At 38.3% G+C, this 16,905-nt stretch overlaps 1 long non-coding RNA gene across 1 annotated transcript; it reads left to right on the top strand.

Moving 5' to 3' along the window:
* Window positions 1-400: 400 nt before the first annotated feature.
* Window positions 401-13,048, top strand: LOC148686238 (uncharacterized). Its single transcript, XR_015949308.1, has 3 exons — window positions 401-616; window positions 1,011-1,134; window positions 2,224-13,048. It is a non-coding gene; the product is annotated as an uncharacterized LOC148686238 (long non-coding RNA).
* Window positions 13,049-16,905: the final 3,857 nt, after the last annotated feature.

Below are 16,905 nucleotides of genomic sequence, written 5' to 3'. Positions count from 1 at the left end.
GCATTTTAAAAGAGAAAGGTGTTTTTCTCCCAAAGCGAGGTGTAGATCATGGATTCTTTTATATATATAAAAAAGCAGCAACAGAGTATTTGAGAGGATGCGTCCTGAATATTAAGTGTTTGAATTTTAAAGATTTATGTCAAGGGGCAAAAACAGTGTCTCTAAATTACCTCAGCATTAGTGGTAGAGGGGCCATATGTGTTTGTGCAGATTTCTTCGCAGAAGAGGGTTTTAACATATTGGTTCAATGTGCAGGTGTGGTGGGTCACTTATATTTGTCTCCAGTTGGATTTAGCTCATGCACTGTAAATAATTCAGCTTGACAAGATTTTCCTTTCAGTTTGCCTTATTACTAACCTCTTTTCTTCTCCTCTCCCCCCCCTTTTTTTTTACAACAGCCCCCTCGCTTACATCACTGTAGTAGGATTTAAATAGCTATACATGCCATGTTTCTCCTGGAAACAAAACACACGATTGGCCAGTCCGGCAGCCAGCCTCTGCCTACCAACAGGGATAAGCCCGACCTCGCTAGCCAATAGCGGCAGGGCTCGTGCCGCTGCGAGAAGCCAATGAAACGTCTGTCACTAAGGGAGGGAAATACATAGAGGAATGAAAGGTCTGTCATGTGTGTTCTAATATTCTCATGCCATGTCAGTGATTTTATTTTCGCTCTTATCTTAATGTACTTTAAATCGTAGATTAAAGAGATAAGTGGTTGATCCTCTGCTCGGGGTTCTAATTCTGTATCCAGAGAACGGAGCTCTCACTAGGAATGCGATGTGTAGTACTATCAGGTTGTAAAGGGGAGGGGGAAGGTGGAGGAGATTTGCAGGAGTGGGCAGTAATGTAAGTACAGTTTTCTCCCTTGCTTTCTGGTGTGTGTGTGTGTCCCCCCCCCCCTTTAAGGATCCTCGGGGCAGTGAAATGTAGCATAAATATCATGCCGAATGTAGCTCCTCTTGTGATGTCTCTTCCCTACCCTCCTTATTCCATTTTAATTTTCTTGGAAGGGCTTGAAAAAGCAAAACAAAACCATCTTAAGATGGCTTGCGTGTTCAGCAGACAGCTGAGGTTTAATAGTGTCACAAAGTGAATGTTATGCAAAGAAGAAGCAGCAGCAGCAAAAAAACAAAGGTAAATACATTGTTTACATGGATACCTGTGCCTGTGTGTTTTTCTTTGTGTGTTGGGAAAATAATGTGGAGCTGGGGGTTGAGAGCAAGGAGGGAAAGAAGGGTAAGATATACTGTTAATGTCCTATCAAATCTTTGGTTTTATTACAAAATAAGTAAAGGGGAAAGGGTACTGGCTCATTCAGAGATGTTGAAAGACTTGCAGGCTGCTGCTATTGCTGCTTGCAAATCCACGACAGGGTTTTTATACATAAGGGAAGGTTCAGGAAAAGCCAGTGTAAAGCAGTTTTTTTTAATCCAGAATAGTAAACAGTGCTTTCTGGCTTCCAGTTTGGCACAGCCAAAATGAATGTACCGTACCTGTCCATTGAGCCGAAGCAGATAAATAAGCCTCTTTTACAAAATTTTCATCCAAACCTAACATAGGTGGACCATTTTAGAGAAAGCAGAAAAGAAGAAACTGGGAAGATGATTTAGAGCTTATAAATGAAAAATGCATGTATGTAGCACTGCAAGCAAACTAGTCAGAGTATGTAACGCCAGAGAGAAGCTTATGTTTACCTCTGTTTTATTGGCTTCCTTTCATCAATTCTGGGCCTCTCCTCAAAACAAGACAGAATAAATAACTGTTTCCTAAACAGAATGCTAAATATATTTAAAACTTAAACAGTGTACTATGACTAGATAGCTACTAACAGCATGCTGTTTGGTTGCCACACACAACTTTCAAAATTAAGTGAACGTGGTAAAGCTGTGGTACTTCTGTGGGGCTTTGAGACTGTTGCATTATGTGATAATAGTTGTCTGACTGAGTGATGTGGAAGAGGTATGCTTTTCTAGACTGAGAGACAAACCCCTTAAAAAGCAGGGGATAGGCAACAGCAGTTAGGCAATCTAGCTTGCTTCATTTGATGACCAAGACATGTTTCCAGATGTGAAAGAAAGTGGCATTTGCCAGAAAAGGATAATATTACTGCTTAAAAACATTTCTGTTTAATTATCATTTTCCACTTAAATTTTATTTTTCTTGAATTGTTTTTCTAAACTAAACATTGAATCCAAGATACCCCTAAACATGTTTTTTTCCTAGGATGTTTTAACAAGGAAACAGGTTGTTGGAATCCTTCCTAGTTTCAACTCGGGATAATGACTCTCAGATTACAAATCTGCTTGGTATGAAGCGGAACAAAACCAATGTGGAACATCAGAAACCCAGAATCTCATAGAACAGCCAGACCGTTCAGAGGTCTGGTTAGAAATAAGATATCTTTCATTATTCTTCTTCCTCCTCCTCCTCATACTGTGAGTGGCAATGGTGGCCCTCTAATCTTTTGATTCCACAGAGGGCTGAATCAAGGTCATAGGGTTATACTTACAGCAGCTCACCATAAACCCAGCTCTGGATAATGCTCTCACTTCCTCATTAATAAATTCTCTAAATAAAACAAACATTAAAACAAATCAACTGATGGCAGTAATTATGTTTCTAGGATTTCTGGATCAGCATAAGTACTAGAAACATTAACACAAAACTTATGGTCTAATGCAGAAACTTGTATGTTTTAGATTTAGGGCTTCATATGGAAATTTAAAAAGACAGTCACACTACACTCCTAACCACATTTCTGAAGGGACAAGTTCCAACTTGGGAGTGAGCTGACAGTCTCACATTTTTCTAAGCGATGTTTTTGCTTTTTCATACTGAAAGCATTGCAGCCACTGGCAACGTTTACTACCTTGGACAACTGGTCAGAGCTGTGGCCTCTTGCACTTTGCTGGGTAGTCCACTTCTAGATGATCTACATTATATCTATCCTTCACCTGTGCTTACTGCACTCTTATAGCTGCAATTTTGGATAGAGAAACAGCAGCAGCACAATGCAGGTTGAAGCGCGGGGCCGGCCTAATTACTTCCAATACATATTTTATTTGAACAAAGGCACCAGATGGGTAATAATACATTGACATTAAACAACATATAATATAACTGAAGCCAATGCAGTGGATGACTCATAATAAACACTAAATCCTACCTAGCTTAACTTCTGCCACCAAAAGCCAGCCTAAATAACATTAAAAAGTCTTAAACTGTTTCCTAGTGCTTTAATTACATTTGGTGAGATATCAGTGTAATAAACCTAAGTTAACCTGACCTTGCAAGAAATGACTTTCAGGTTCTAACATTGCAGTAGAGAAGACATCACAACATGCTATTGATGAGTCTGGGAGATGACAGTGTGGAAGAAGTAATCATTTATTTAGAATCCAATTCAGTAAGGGGAGCAGAGTTGGGGAATGCATGGGAAGTTTTAAAGACCCAAACAGGAGGTGGGCTAACACGATGTGGAGGTGGGCAAACACGACATACTTGGGCAACTATTTGTAAATAAAATTCTTCACTTCTAGTGCCAATTTCTTGCCTGAGGCAAATCGATCCATTCTGTCCCATGTCATATAAAGCGATCTAAAAAGTACAACTACTGTACTTATAATAATTGGGGTGCAGATGGTATGTTGGGATTTTTTTAAAAAATAGTGCCACAAGATCATAACATATTGGGTCCAGTTGCACATATCCCCAATGAATGACAATTCAGCCGCACAGACCTTGAATGGCGGTCAAAATTAAGATGAGTCAAAGACACTTCCAAATAAACATATTCTGCATTTTCCCCTGTCCCAACATTCTGTGGAAAAGCTGCGCTGTCTGGCTAGCTGGCCTTCCGTTTTAAGAAATTGCCATTTCTATATATTTAATCATAGGCATAAGTGAACCACGAGCTATTTTTTCCTGTTTTCCTGGAGAGAAGTTTTTATATTTAATTTTCTATTATTTTTTGGTAGCATTGGATTAAAGCTCTTGACTTTTTAATTAAAGATCAGAGGCACTGAAGGGCTGTTTCTTTTTTTGAATCATGTACTTTGCAAGATGAAACATGAAGTGCATGTTCACTTCATTCATCTTTCTCCACTAGTCAACAAATGCAGATTTTAAAATTCCCACAAAAGCAATGGGATGATTCTCTTCTCTCATGTGCTACAAATAGACATTAATTATCAACATACACCAAACCACACTTGGTGGCAATCAGTGATGTTACCGTACTAGGGCCCTTTCTGCACTGTACATTACTTTGTGCGTGTTCGTGTGTGCAATGTTGATTCAGATGACTTACTGTATTCTTTCTGATATTATGCCTTTCAGGGAATTAGATTTTTTGTCAAACTTAGTTATACCTTTTTTCTGAGACAATGGCCTCTCCTAAGAAATGAGTTAGTGAAGCTGGAATTTCCATTCTCCTTAGTGGTCCTACTCATTTCCCCATAAAATGTGTAACTACCTTGAATTTTGGCACAAGTAGAAGATACATTATAAACATCAAATGAGGCATGATCCCCACATCTGCAAGCAACACTTGCAAGTCAATACTTTCTGTATTTTCTGTATTGTCATTTATAATTGTGGGGTCTGTTGTCTAAATTTGGATATTGGAAGAAAGGATAAGCAAGAAACAGAAATCCAAGAAATGGAAATGTGGAATCAATGGTGAGGCACCATGATATCCAATCAATATGATTCTTAATAGCACAACAAAGACACATTCTGGTGGCTTTAATTTCTTGGACCTGGTATGCTAACTCTGTACTTGTTATACTTCTATCTAAATGCACAGGGTTCCCCAAAGCAAACTGTTTATTTGCTTTGCATTTTTACACCACCTTTCTGCTCCAAAACAGCAAGCATTTTTTTAAAGTAAAACACTAAGAGCATAAAAACAAAATAGCAATAAAACAAGGACAAACAGCACCCAAAAATGGATAGAAGTTGTCTGCAGCAATTAAATTGTTGAATTTAAAAGCCTGTCAAAAGAAAACCTCTGAGATATCTGAAAGAGATACAGTACAACTAGGAAGTTGATTCCAAAACTGTAGTGCCACCACTGACAAGGCCCTGTTCTGAACACTTACACTCAGACACCATATCTAGTGTATATTCAACCTGGAGGAGAGGGAAAAGAACGTACAAGTAGAAAATGTGGAAATGACCAACACAGCGCTATAGTGCCCCTGGAACAGCACCACAGCAAATAACAAGCAATATACTGAACACGCAGTGTGTGAGGGATTGAAAGAGAAGAGGGAGTAATGCTACCTGAGTGCTCTGCCACTGTTAGCTGTCCACCCTGTGGGGAAAGAGAGACTACGCTGACTGTGAGTATACATACTCCTTCCCCTTTGGGGTTTGTTGTGGAACTCTTGCAAGAATGGGGACAGCTTTTTCTGCCCCGTTCATCCACCTGTGAGAATGCAAGGTAAAAATGCTCATGAGTGTTGGCTAGTAGTGGCAACAGTTGGAGCACCTGGTCTTTGACGGTGCAGAGAGCTTGCATGGCTGCAGGATAAGGGCCTTGCCTTTGTGTGTGCAATCCTGCTCCTAATTGCTGCAGGGTAGGAACAGACGATACCCATATTCCCATAGGGACTCTGGAGGCATGGGAGCAGGAGTACCCTGTGTGGGTGTTCTGTCCTGGCATCCCCGGGTATTGGAGTAGAGTTTGGTGTTGGATATTTGTGTCTGGAATTCTAGAGGAGCGTTAGCGATGTGCTCCAATTCCCACACGTGTTGTGAGCTCAGGGTGTAAAGTGCTCTTTCTCCATAGTTTCCTGCTACCAGAATTCCCCCTTATGAGCATAAAACGTTTGTGATGAAAAAATATTGCACCTGATCTAGGGATGGTGTAAAGTTGCACCATTGACAGGGGTGTGCAACTGTGCATAGTCTGGGAGAGTCTAGAATGTAGCATAAACGTGTTCCTCCTCTGTTCCGTCCCTGTCAAAACCACAACTCCACTTGGTTTTGGCCATTCCACCAACGTACTGTATCTGCACAATTGTGCCAATGTATCTCCCACGGCAGCAGCATATCTGGTGTTCTGCCGGCATATAGAGCTCCCATCAAATCTTTTATCTCCTCGGCCAGTAAATCTTTAGTATGGGACTGTGCCCTTAAAGACTGGGCATTAGATGGGCATTAGATGGAAAGTGGTACACTTCCAGTGGTAGCCCATATGGATAAATTGCATTGTTGTGGCACACAACTGTAACAATGAAAAGCTGCAGGATGGAATAATGTTGCCCTCTTCAAATAGATGAGTTTACACCAATGCTAGGCCACAGCAATTCTGCACCAAGACTGATTTTCAGATGGCAAAGCAGTTGACGCAGATGCATGTTACCGACACTGCAAACCAGTCTTGCTGCGTGTGAAATTATTAGGGCAGATGAGCACTGTAATTTTTTCTCTTTATTTTCAGAAACGCTTCCAGTAATTTTAGCCAGTTTAAAAAACACATCTCCTATTCAGACAGATCCCAATCTTACGTCAGTAACTCTACCTCTGGTAGATTATTTTTTTAAAGATCCTGAACATTTGTTGAAGCATGTATCAGGCTTCTGTTTCATAGTGTAAAGAGCTGAAACAAAAAAGTATATCATTCTTTTTTTTTTTTTAGTCAAGGACATTTTAATTTAATTATACTGGACCTTAAATGCCGGGCATAAACATAGGCTAAGAGGAAGCAATAGTTGTGATTATGTAAGGGCTAATGGTGCCCTATTAGAGCAGTGAGTAAACCATGATAGGAGATCTCCTTTCCTCTTTAGCCATCTTACAGAATTCTTACAAGACTAATTACTTTTCTTGTAGCTCTTCAGTGAAACTTTGTAATCCATACATTTATTGGCTACAGAAGGACATTTCCTTCTCTGCAATAATAAAATAAAATTTAGTCTTAGCCAGAGATACAGGCATCCTGACTTCAGGAAGCCCAAGTCCTGATACCAGTAATATACACATACATATTATGTATTATAATTAAGTCTGTGATTGCATTCCCTCTTAAATGTCTCTGATCAGTCTCTATATCGATTCATAGACCACCAGTTGTCATTTTGGTGACACAATTAACTTCTTTTCTATCTATTGGTGTTGGATTTTTAGCTAAATTCTCCATACAGTAGTTTTCTTTTGTAACTGAACAAATGAAACATTAGGCCCTCAATGAATTATAAAATACATTTGATACCTGGACTTTATGGAGAAAACATGCTGTACCGTCTCCATCCCCCACTCACCTGATGTAAAAGATCCTCCCAGAACTTCTTTATGATGCAATTCATCCTTGCAACATTTTTTGTGGGAGCACACATTTGTGCAATTAATAGTTCCAATGAACATAGAGAAATAAACTGAACATTAAGATAAGGTGTGTTATTTATGGGTTGCTAATTTGGTTACACATTTTACTGTGCTGGACTGCTGGTTAGATGTTTGTCCGATGAATTATGTGATATTTGAAGGCTTTAAAACTATTGATCCCGTAATAGGCATTACCATATCTAGTTGATGACAATCAGATGTTAGCATAGAAGTGCAAATGTTACTACAGAATACTTATACTTTATTTATCTTGAGACACCTGAATTCTCTTACATATACTAACAGCTTTATCACCTGTATAGTAACACTTGTTCTTTATATTTCTTTGTAATAGTTGTAAACTATTAGCAGAATTCTATACAACTTTAAAAGATGCTTTGCAAATTCTATGATCCGGCGTTTTCACATTTAATAAAAAAGGAGGATATTGCCTCTATTCTTTCATTAAAATATGAAAATGACATTAAAAAAATAAACAGCAGTTCGGAAGATTACTTAATATTTCCTTTTTAAATTTTCCATGCAAGACAATCACTCATTGATAAATCATATAACTATGTTCTTGGTCATCGCTTTCCAAATTTTATATAGCACCCTTGCCCTTCCCCACCCCCCACTTTTCTGCTTGAATTATCCTTCAGGATGAAGGCTCTAAAGTTGGATTTCTAATTATATAACATGGGAATGACATAAGGCCAAATTCTACTTGTGCTCTCCACCCACGCTATATGTTTCCCACATATCCATTCTCTTTCTACATTAAATACAAAAGTATTTCATAAAAGCACATTATTGCAGAGCATATTTTTGCTTTCATTTTTAGGTTCTTTTATAAGTACCACAGTGGGTGTTTACCCTTTATTTCATGCAGTATTTGAGGGGACGTTTAAAATATATTGTCCCTTTCCAGAAAATTGTGGACTCTTACTATTATATTGTATATGTATGTGTATTGTATATGTATTGATTTTGGTTTGGACTATGGCAAATGTATTCTATATTTTGTGGAAGTGTTGGAGTTGTTTTACCAAGGGTTTTACCAAGAAGGCCATTTGCTGTATAGATTAGAAAAAAAATAAGAATTATAATGCTCAAGGATGTGGGTTTTCATACTTGTGGCCACTTCTCCTCTAAAGCTAATACTGTACTTTACAAAGTAAAATAAAGTAAATCCTGCTATCCAAAGTGTCAAGATGGTGGGCCAGATCCAAACAAAAATATATGAATTGGGTGGAATTGTTTCAAAATATGTCTACTGAACTTGTTGTAATTGGGAAATGTTGTTCAAATTATTACTGAAATGTATTGCAGCAACTATGAATTGAGTGGAGGAAAAAACTAACAAAAACGGATACTGCTGTATTCCTTCTTTGGGCAGTCGTTTAACACACAACGTCCAAATCCTGCAGCACACATTGTGTACTTACAACCTTGTACAAGTTATAGCATAAAATATAATTTTGAATAATTTAATATAAATAAGGAAGGATATATAAATCACACAAAGATGCCAATTGTTCTAGGTACCACGTTTCGGAAAAAAAGCTAAACTAGGAAACCCAGAAAGCAGGACATTTTAAAACGGGCCTTTTCAATACACCAATGGCTAGGACTATTTAAAAACAAAATTAAATAGTCATTCGGCAATCTTAGAACTTTATAAAAGTTGCATTTCTTTTAATTCCCCCCTTCCCCCCAGTAATTCCGAGTCAGATGCCATCAGCAACATTTACTCTTAAGCAAGAGAGTTGAAAATGTTACAGTTAACTCTTTTTCAATGCATCAAGCTTAATGCAGTCTTTTTTTATAAAAAAAAGAGGGCAACACAAAATCAAATACACTATCAAAGCATTTATAGCAACTTCTACTATATGATTTTAATTTTCAGAAATTATCCAGTAGTGTCCATGTTAATACATGTAGCATAGACCAGGTCATTGGCTGCACAGTAAAAAGCAAACGGATTTCTATTTACCTTTTAACTGTTCCGGGATCTATCCAAGTGATTTAGAAAATGTTGACCTGCAAAATATAAGAGTAATAATCTAAAATGTTATATATCTGGAATTGTAATTTCTATTTTTCATTTTCAAGGTGTATGCTTATGAGACTGATTATGTGATACTTGAGTCTTACATAATCAAGACTTGCATTACAAGCGTTTCATCCCACCCTTACCCCAAGATTTAATAAAGAACAAAATAAAAGAATGTAACTGTTTATCTTTCATAAACCTTGTTGCGATACATTGGACACATATCAAATTTAATGGAAATACAATGCATGCCTAAAATTATGGTTATGTAAGTGATAAATAGGCAACAATTTAGACAAATAGGTATGCTATAAAGTAATACTGTATCTAATTTTTACAACACTCTTTTTATCAAAATAACAGGTTGTCTACTATCAATGGTCTGCCTTAGATAATGAAATTAAAACATTGCTTTGCTTCTTAAAATGAACATACCACATTTCTTTTTAACCCTTTTGCTTTTCTACCCATCTTGCAGGTAGAAATAATTTCCTAAAGGGTTTAGTTTTTTTTAATGGATAGAAGAGCAGAATGCATATAAAACTATACTATGCAACTACATTAATATTAGGATTGTGTCATCCTATTATAACAATTTTAACTTGAATTTATCATAGTATATATAAAGGGCCTTTCCCCCCCCAAAAGAGCCTATTTGCTAAGCCTAACTTACACCTATAGGTGGCAGTCTGCTTTCACTAAAAAGATACTGGACTTCTCATTCACAGTGTTCAGAACTTGTGCATGGAAATTATACTGGTGATGTGCATGCATGTACGTGCTTGGAGAGAAGGGGATCAAGGAGGATCTATGCTCATTAAGCATACAGGGAGAAACTTGTGTAGCATTGTAACCTATTTACAGTTTCCAGAAACAAGTGAAGATTAAATGTGACTTCAGAAGGTTGTTGTGAGTTTTGGTTTAATTTATTCACTGACCAGGGCTGAATTAATAAAAAACATTATAGATGGAAATAGCCCAATAGTTGTGCAAAATAAATTTTCAGCACCAGCAACTAATGCGTCAGTTTAATTTTTTTATTGGAACTCATTACGACTGGGACTTCCATTATCCGAACCTCATTTCTGTTATCCAAACCTTCTATTATCTGGTACCCACATTTCAGCATTTCTGGCAGTAATGTCCCGAAAGGCCAATTTGTTGTTGTTTAGTCGTGTCCGACTCTTCGGGACCCCATGGACCAGAGCACGCCAGGCACTCCTGTCTGAAAGGCCAATACCATACCCAAATTAGGGCTACTGCACAAGCACAGCATTTCATCCATCTTATCCTAATCTTTCACTTGCTGAAGCAGCAAATCAAAAGACCCTGCCCTTTTTCTTGTCCCAGTTCACAGTGGCCAAGATAAGCTGAGACTTCACATAAGGGAGAGAAGGCAGCCCTGTATCAGGAGGTTGTTAATGTTTGATGTTTTATTATGTTTACATATGTGTTAGAAACTGCCCAGAGTAGCTGGGGCAACCCAGCAAGATGGGCAGGGTATAAATAATAATAAAAGTATCATTATTTGTTGTTATTATAGTCCTATAATAGTCCTATAATATTCTGACGCCAGTTTGCGGGGAAAGGCTGTGTTCAAATTATTGCCCAAGAATACCTCACAAATGGTGACGAATAAAGTCATTTTGCCCATTCTCATTTGTTGTATTTAAGTATACAACCAATGCAGGAAACTACCTTATACTGAGTTGGCTCAACGCTCCATCTACCTCAGCATTGTCTGTGCAGACCAACAGAAGTGCACCAGAGTTTCAGGCAGATGCTCTACCAATGAGCTACAGTTCTTACCCCTTTGAGCTGCAGCCTGGTTTATGCACTCACCTGAACTGTGCTCCATTTTATGAGCTGGAAGAGCAGTTTCTCTCTTCCATCATGCATATAATGTAACAAGGGAGGCAGGTGCTGCATTCACAGATCTGTATTTTGATGGCATGGTTTTTGCTTTATTAGCCACCCTGTTTTTATGAAGGAAGAGCTATTAAAAATCATTCTTTAGACATATCAGTCTTCTGCTTCACGTAGGCCATGAATAGTATAAGAAAGACCATTAAGAGTGCCTCTCTGTGCTTCTTCATTAATTGGAGTGCTAGTCCAATGGGTGTGTAAATGGCAATGTTTGGATAAGTGTGCTAGTGCTGGCACTATCATTATTACTGCTGCTATTTAGCATTTGTTTATTGTCTGTTAAGAAGACTTTTATAGATAGGACAGAGGGAAACGGAAAGGGCAGGACTTGATAAGCGAAAGTAGAAAGTAGAAAATAGTGATGACTGCAGGCAAAAGAATAGCATCATCTCCAGACTATCTGTATTTCAAGGGAGGGATTCAAGTGCACACTGGAAATCTAGGTTTGCACAGCTAAAGTAGGTGAAGGAGCTCTGTCGCAACTAATTCACTTTTAAAAAACCCTGGTTTTTGCAGTCAAGAAAGTGATGGGGAAATGAACTGCAAAGTGTGGGGTGAATGAATGATTAGCAGGAAGATGCACAAGCAAATTGGGATGAATTCAGGATGAATGCTCATTGTCATAGAACCTCCTTGCAAACAAGTCATAACAAATTCTCAATAAAGACCGGACAGAATTTAACCTCCATGCAAGCTTTGTGTAAGCAAATGTGGGTGAATGCTCAATAAACAGGACATCTGGGGGAGCCCTGAGGACAGTGTGTGCTAGTAAAATATCTGTAGAGAAGTTGGATTTTGCAGACAGATACAGATTTGAAGGAGGGAAGAGAGGTGACTTAATAGACAGTTGTGGGAAGATGTTTAGGATTAGTGCATTAATTAAAAACTGGGATATAAACTTAAAAATGAAATCAATTTTTTTTAAATGGTTGTAAATTATTTAGTCTCATTGTTCAACAGCCTATGGTTTTACCTTTAAAATGTCAAGAATTCTGTATGATTTAGACTATTTCTGTGTTAATGTTCCTAGCACACTTGAACAACAATTAGCTGAACAAATATTGCAGTGATGGTATCCTGAAGTAGTTTCCTAAGTCCCATTAGAGTTGGATAGAAATAAAACCGGTTTAGGCCCAACATTTCCTATATATAAGATACACATTGAAAATAAGGTTCCACCATCCCCAGATTTGAAGGTTTCTGTAGCAAAATGGCACACAGTAAAAATGAAGCTTTTGACAACTGCAGTGTGATAAAGTGGAGCAGAATCCATATGTACTCAGTTTTGCTGGAGTTTATGAGGCTTTCACGGGGAATTCCTTTTGCAGTATAGATGCAATTGATAGAGCCACAAAAATTAGATACAGAGGAGAATTCAGTACTCTTGAAATAGTATATGTGTCCTGTTATGGCCACAGAAGCCTTAGCAAAAAATTTAAATCTTAGAAGTCACTTAAATGTCTGGATAAATCATGACACTTCTCACTACTTCTCAATCACTTAACTGAAGGCAGAAAGAAAGCAGAACATTTAGACTGCTGCACAGAGCCAGACAGTTGCTTTGGTACAACTGAACCATGGATAAAACAGATATAAAACGCAGACCTTTTACATCAAAAGTAAATAGTAAATAAAGGAGCACTCCTCACTTCTTAGATTAATTTCTACAGTCTATACTATATACAAGTGAGGAGATACCAATTCATAATGTGATGGATGCAATCCAAATGCAATATATGCTGCTTGACACAAGTTTCCATTGCTTCAAAGACATTTTTGTCGGGATTGTTTTATAGTGTGTAAAGGTGCACCATAAAACATCTGATGCTTTCTAAAAACAAGTCCTCTAGCTCTCTTGACTATTTTATTCATGTTTGGTTGCAATTTTAAACATGCAGTGCAACTGTATGCATGTTTACTTGGAAGTAGATAACACTATTTTCAGTAAGGCTTACTCCTAGGTAATTGTGGATAAGATTTTCCCCAATTCTTACGGAACTCAATGGGATATACGTCAGATTAAATACAGATATATTTGGGGCATAAGTAATAATATATAATAATTAATTGAACACATTAAAAAAATTATGTCCCTGCTCCCAAGTTTACAGTCTAAGTAAATCAATACCGGCAAATTCTGAAGTACTGTAACAGATTTTGCTGCACTAAATACAGCTAAATACAACGGAGCAAGTACTGTTTGTAAACCGCTGCTGAATTTAACAGTGGTAGTAAATATTAGTAGCTCTGATATACTGTACAGGAGTAAGCCTACAGAGTCCTGAAATGCATGTGTTTCGTTTCTTATGGTTCCCCCCCCCACCTTACACCACCTTAGGTTGAATATCTGGAATACGACTTATGTTTTTGAGGAGTTAGACTTCATATTGACGGGATTCAAGAGATGAATTCTGGATATTTGTAATGAAGAGGTGATTAAACGAGTCATCTTTTGCTATGATCACTTTTGCCATATGCTTATTTCCCAATTTTTCAGAAAGAAAGAAACATTTTGGACAGCTAAAAATTGATTTGCTCTGCAGAATGCAGCAGCAAAACACGAAGCATCTTACTCGACAACATACTCCCCCTCTGATATAGCTAAAATAGACATCACTGCACTTCATCATTATACAGTGCTGGTACAATCGCAGTGCAAGAGTATCCTGAGGTATCCATTGAAAGGTAGTTGATTCAGACTATGATTCTCTGCTTTTGAAATGAAAATGTATTAAAAGTGTTCAGTCAAGCAGTTACTTTGTTTTAATAGTTATTGTAAATAAATATATTTATAGATCAATTAATACGACGTCTCAAAGAAAATTATGTTTTGCAGTTATTTTATAATTATACTAGCTTCTCCTAAGTATGCAATATAATGTTACGGTTTGGGAAATCAAACTTGTGTGACTCATGAGGTGTTCATAGGCTGTCACCACTGCACAAGTTACATCTCTGATTGCAACTGGAACAGAGTTCCATCTGTTAAAGCTGTGATTAATTCATCGATCAACTGCCCATGCCAACTAATAGATTCGTGCTTTTCACCCTGATTTGAGGATTCCTTTAAAAGTCAGGTATTTTAAGATAGGAACTTTTCGCTTTGCATCAGCATCATGATTAGCACTGGAAATGTGGAGCTATCAAGTGAGTCCCCATACTTAACTCTGTGTTAATAGGATGGACACGATCCAAATATATTTCAAGTACAAGGAAATTCTGATTGCAAGGAAAAACAATGACTAATCTGATGCAGAAATTCCAGGTGCCATCCAAATCTATTAAATGTAAGTGCAGCTTTTCTATAATTTAAAATGCAATGTGGATTACACTCTTTAGTAATGACAAATTACAGGCAAAATAATGGAAGCAGATAAAATATACTTACAGATAGGCTAAAATAAATTGAATAGTAATATTAGTTTAATTTATTGCTTTTAATAATGCTCATAGTACAATTTCAGAAGTGGTGATAGCCATGTATTTTAGCAGCTGAGGATGAAGTTTTGATTGAAGAACAATTTATTTTTAAAAAATAAAAATAAATGATCATTCTCTGCAACTCCGGAAGTTTTGGCCAGCAAAAACAGGAAAATAATGCTTAAAAGTAACTATTGATCTTATCTTTTTGAAGTGCTTTTCAACATTTTTTTTTTACTGAAGTCTGCCGAAGCTGAATCAAACGTCATCAGATAAATATAGAAAAATCGCCTCCTTGCCCACTAGAAAGTTGAAGCAAGGTCAGGTCTACATACATATCATGTAATTTAAGGTTGCCAGATGTCTCCTACTTAAAGGACTTTCCTTATTTTAAAGGATTGCTCCTTATTCCAGAACAGAACAACTCCATAAATGTAATGATCATCCCTCCTTACTTTAAAAATCTTCCAGCTCCATAGAACTTCACAGAGACTTCAGCTTGGCAGTCTGCTATGCTTTTGAAATTTTGATCTGGCAACCTAATTGCAGCAAAACATCATATCCAGCATGTGTGTATATTTCATTAGTTCCTTGCCCTCAACTCCTACAGTGACAGTTTAGATAACTCCACACTTACATAAGCCTAGCTCCCGCCCCCACTATAGTTTCTGGTTGTTCTTGCTATCAGGGTTGTTAAAAAAAATCAATCATTTACCATGAATTTTTTTTATAGTTTTTTCTGTTTTGTTTACAGTAGTATTTATATTTGCAGCAAAGCATTTGAATCTATTTTGAAGTGTGCTAATTCATACAGTAAAGGTAAAGGTAAAGGGACCCCTGACCATTAGGTCCAGTCGTGACCGGCTCATCTCGCATTATTGGCTGAGGGAGCCGGCGTATAGCTTCCAGGTCATGTGGCCAGCATGACAAAGCTGCTTCTGGAGAACCAGAGCAGCACATGGAAACGCCGTTTACCTTCCCGCTGTAGTGGTTCCTATTTATCTACTTGCATTTTGACATGCTTTCGAACTGCTAGGTTGGCAGGAGCTGGGACCAAGCAACGGGAGCTCACCCCGTCACAGGGATTCGAACCGCCGACCTTCTGATCAGCAAGCCCTAGGCTCAGTGGTTTAACCACAGCGCCACCTGGGTCCCTAATTCATACAGTAACAACCTCTAAATATAATGCTGTAATAAACATTGTTGTGCATTGTTGTTGATTTCAGTCCTTCTCTACATACTTGGCTGCAGCTGTCCTTCTGGTATATTAAGGTTAATTAAAACACCCCCCAAGATAACTAAGTTATAGTTCAGCGATGGGGAACCTGTGGACCTTCAGAAGTTGATAGACTGCAGTTCCTATAATCCCCGATCGTTGTCCATACCCTTCAAGTGTTTCCCAATTTTCCAGGGGGGATCCAGGAATTAAGAAAGCCATCCCGGCTTCTGATTTCATCTCGAACTGTCCCTATTTACCCTGCCAGTGCTGCTGCTGCTGAGCTGGAAGAGGAGGGTGAGCTTGGGCAGATGTGGTGGTAAGGGAGCACCCCGTTGCCTCTCCAGGACTGCTGCCGCTGGCCTTCTCCCTTGGGCAGCTTGTAGTGGCTGCTGGAGAGCGGATGAGGAGGAGAAGAGGCTGCTGCCACTGAGGCCCAGCCCCACTGACATGCTGGCTCTGAGAGGGAGGCAGAGGGCAGGGCCGCCCTTGGTGGGGACAAAGGAGTAGAGCAAAACGCAAGGAGTCTTGATTTTTTAATTAAAGAATGCTTTGTGCATCCGCATCTAATCTTTCTCTTTTCTAAAATTTATTTATTGGTGTATGTTTTTCTTTTTGTAAACCTACCAAAGAATAAAATAAAAGTGGGATTAAGGCGTTTTCTCAGGACAGTGGAGGGTGTGTGGCACTCGCCCTTCTTCTGATAGGAAATGCTCTGCAAGGAGGGGAACAAGGGGGGGTGAGGAGGGTCTGTTGGGGAGGAGTAAGAAATGTCCTTATTTTCATCTGAGGAATGTTGGAGGGTTTGCATTGTCCATGCTGACTTAGGGCTATTGGGAGTTGGGAGTCAAACACCTGGAGAGCCACAGATTTCTCACTCCTGTATTGTGGTGTCAGAAGGGCTGGAATGTAGCTGGAATGATGAGCAAACTTACTTAGCAAAAGCATAATTGCC

Source organism: Zootoca vivipara, chromosome 3 (assembly GCF_965207765.1).
Source record: "Zootoca vivipara chromosome 3, rZooViv2.hap1.1, whole genome shotgun sequence".
Lineage (NCBI taxonomy): Eukaryota > Metazoa > Chordata > Lepidosauria > Squamata > Lacertidae > Zootoca > Zootoca vivipara.
Note: the sequence above shows the minus strand (reverse complement) of the source record. Positions and strands in the feature narration are given on the sequence as shown.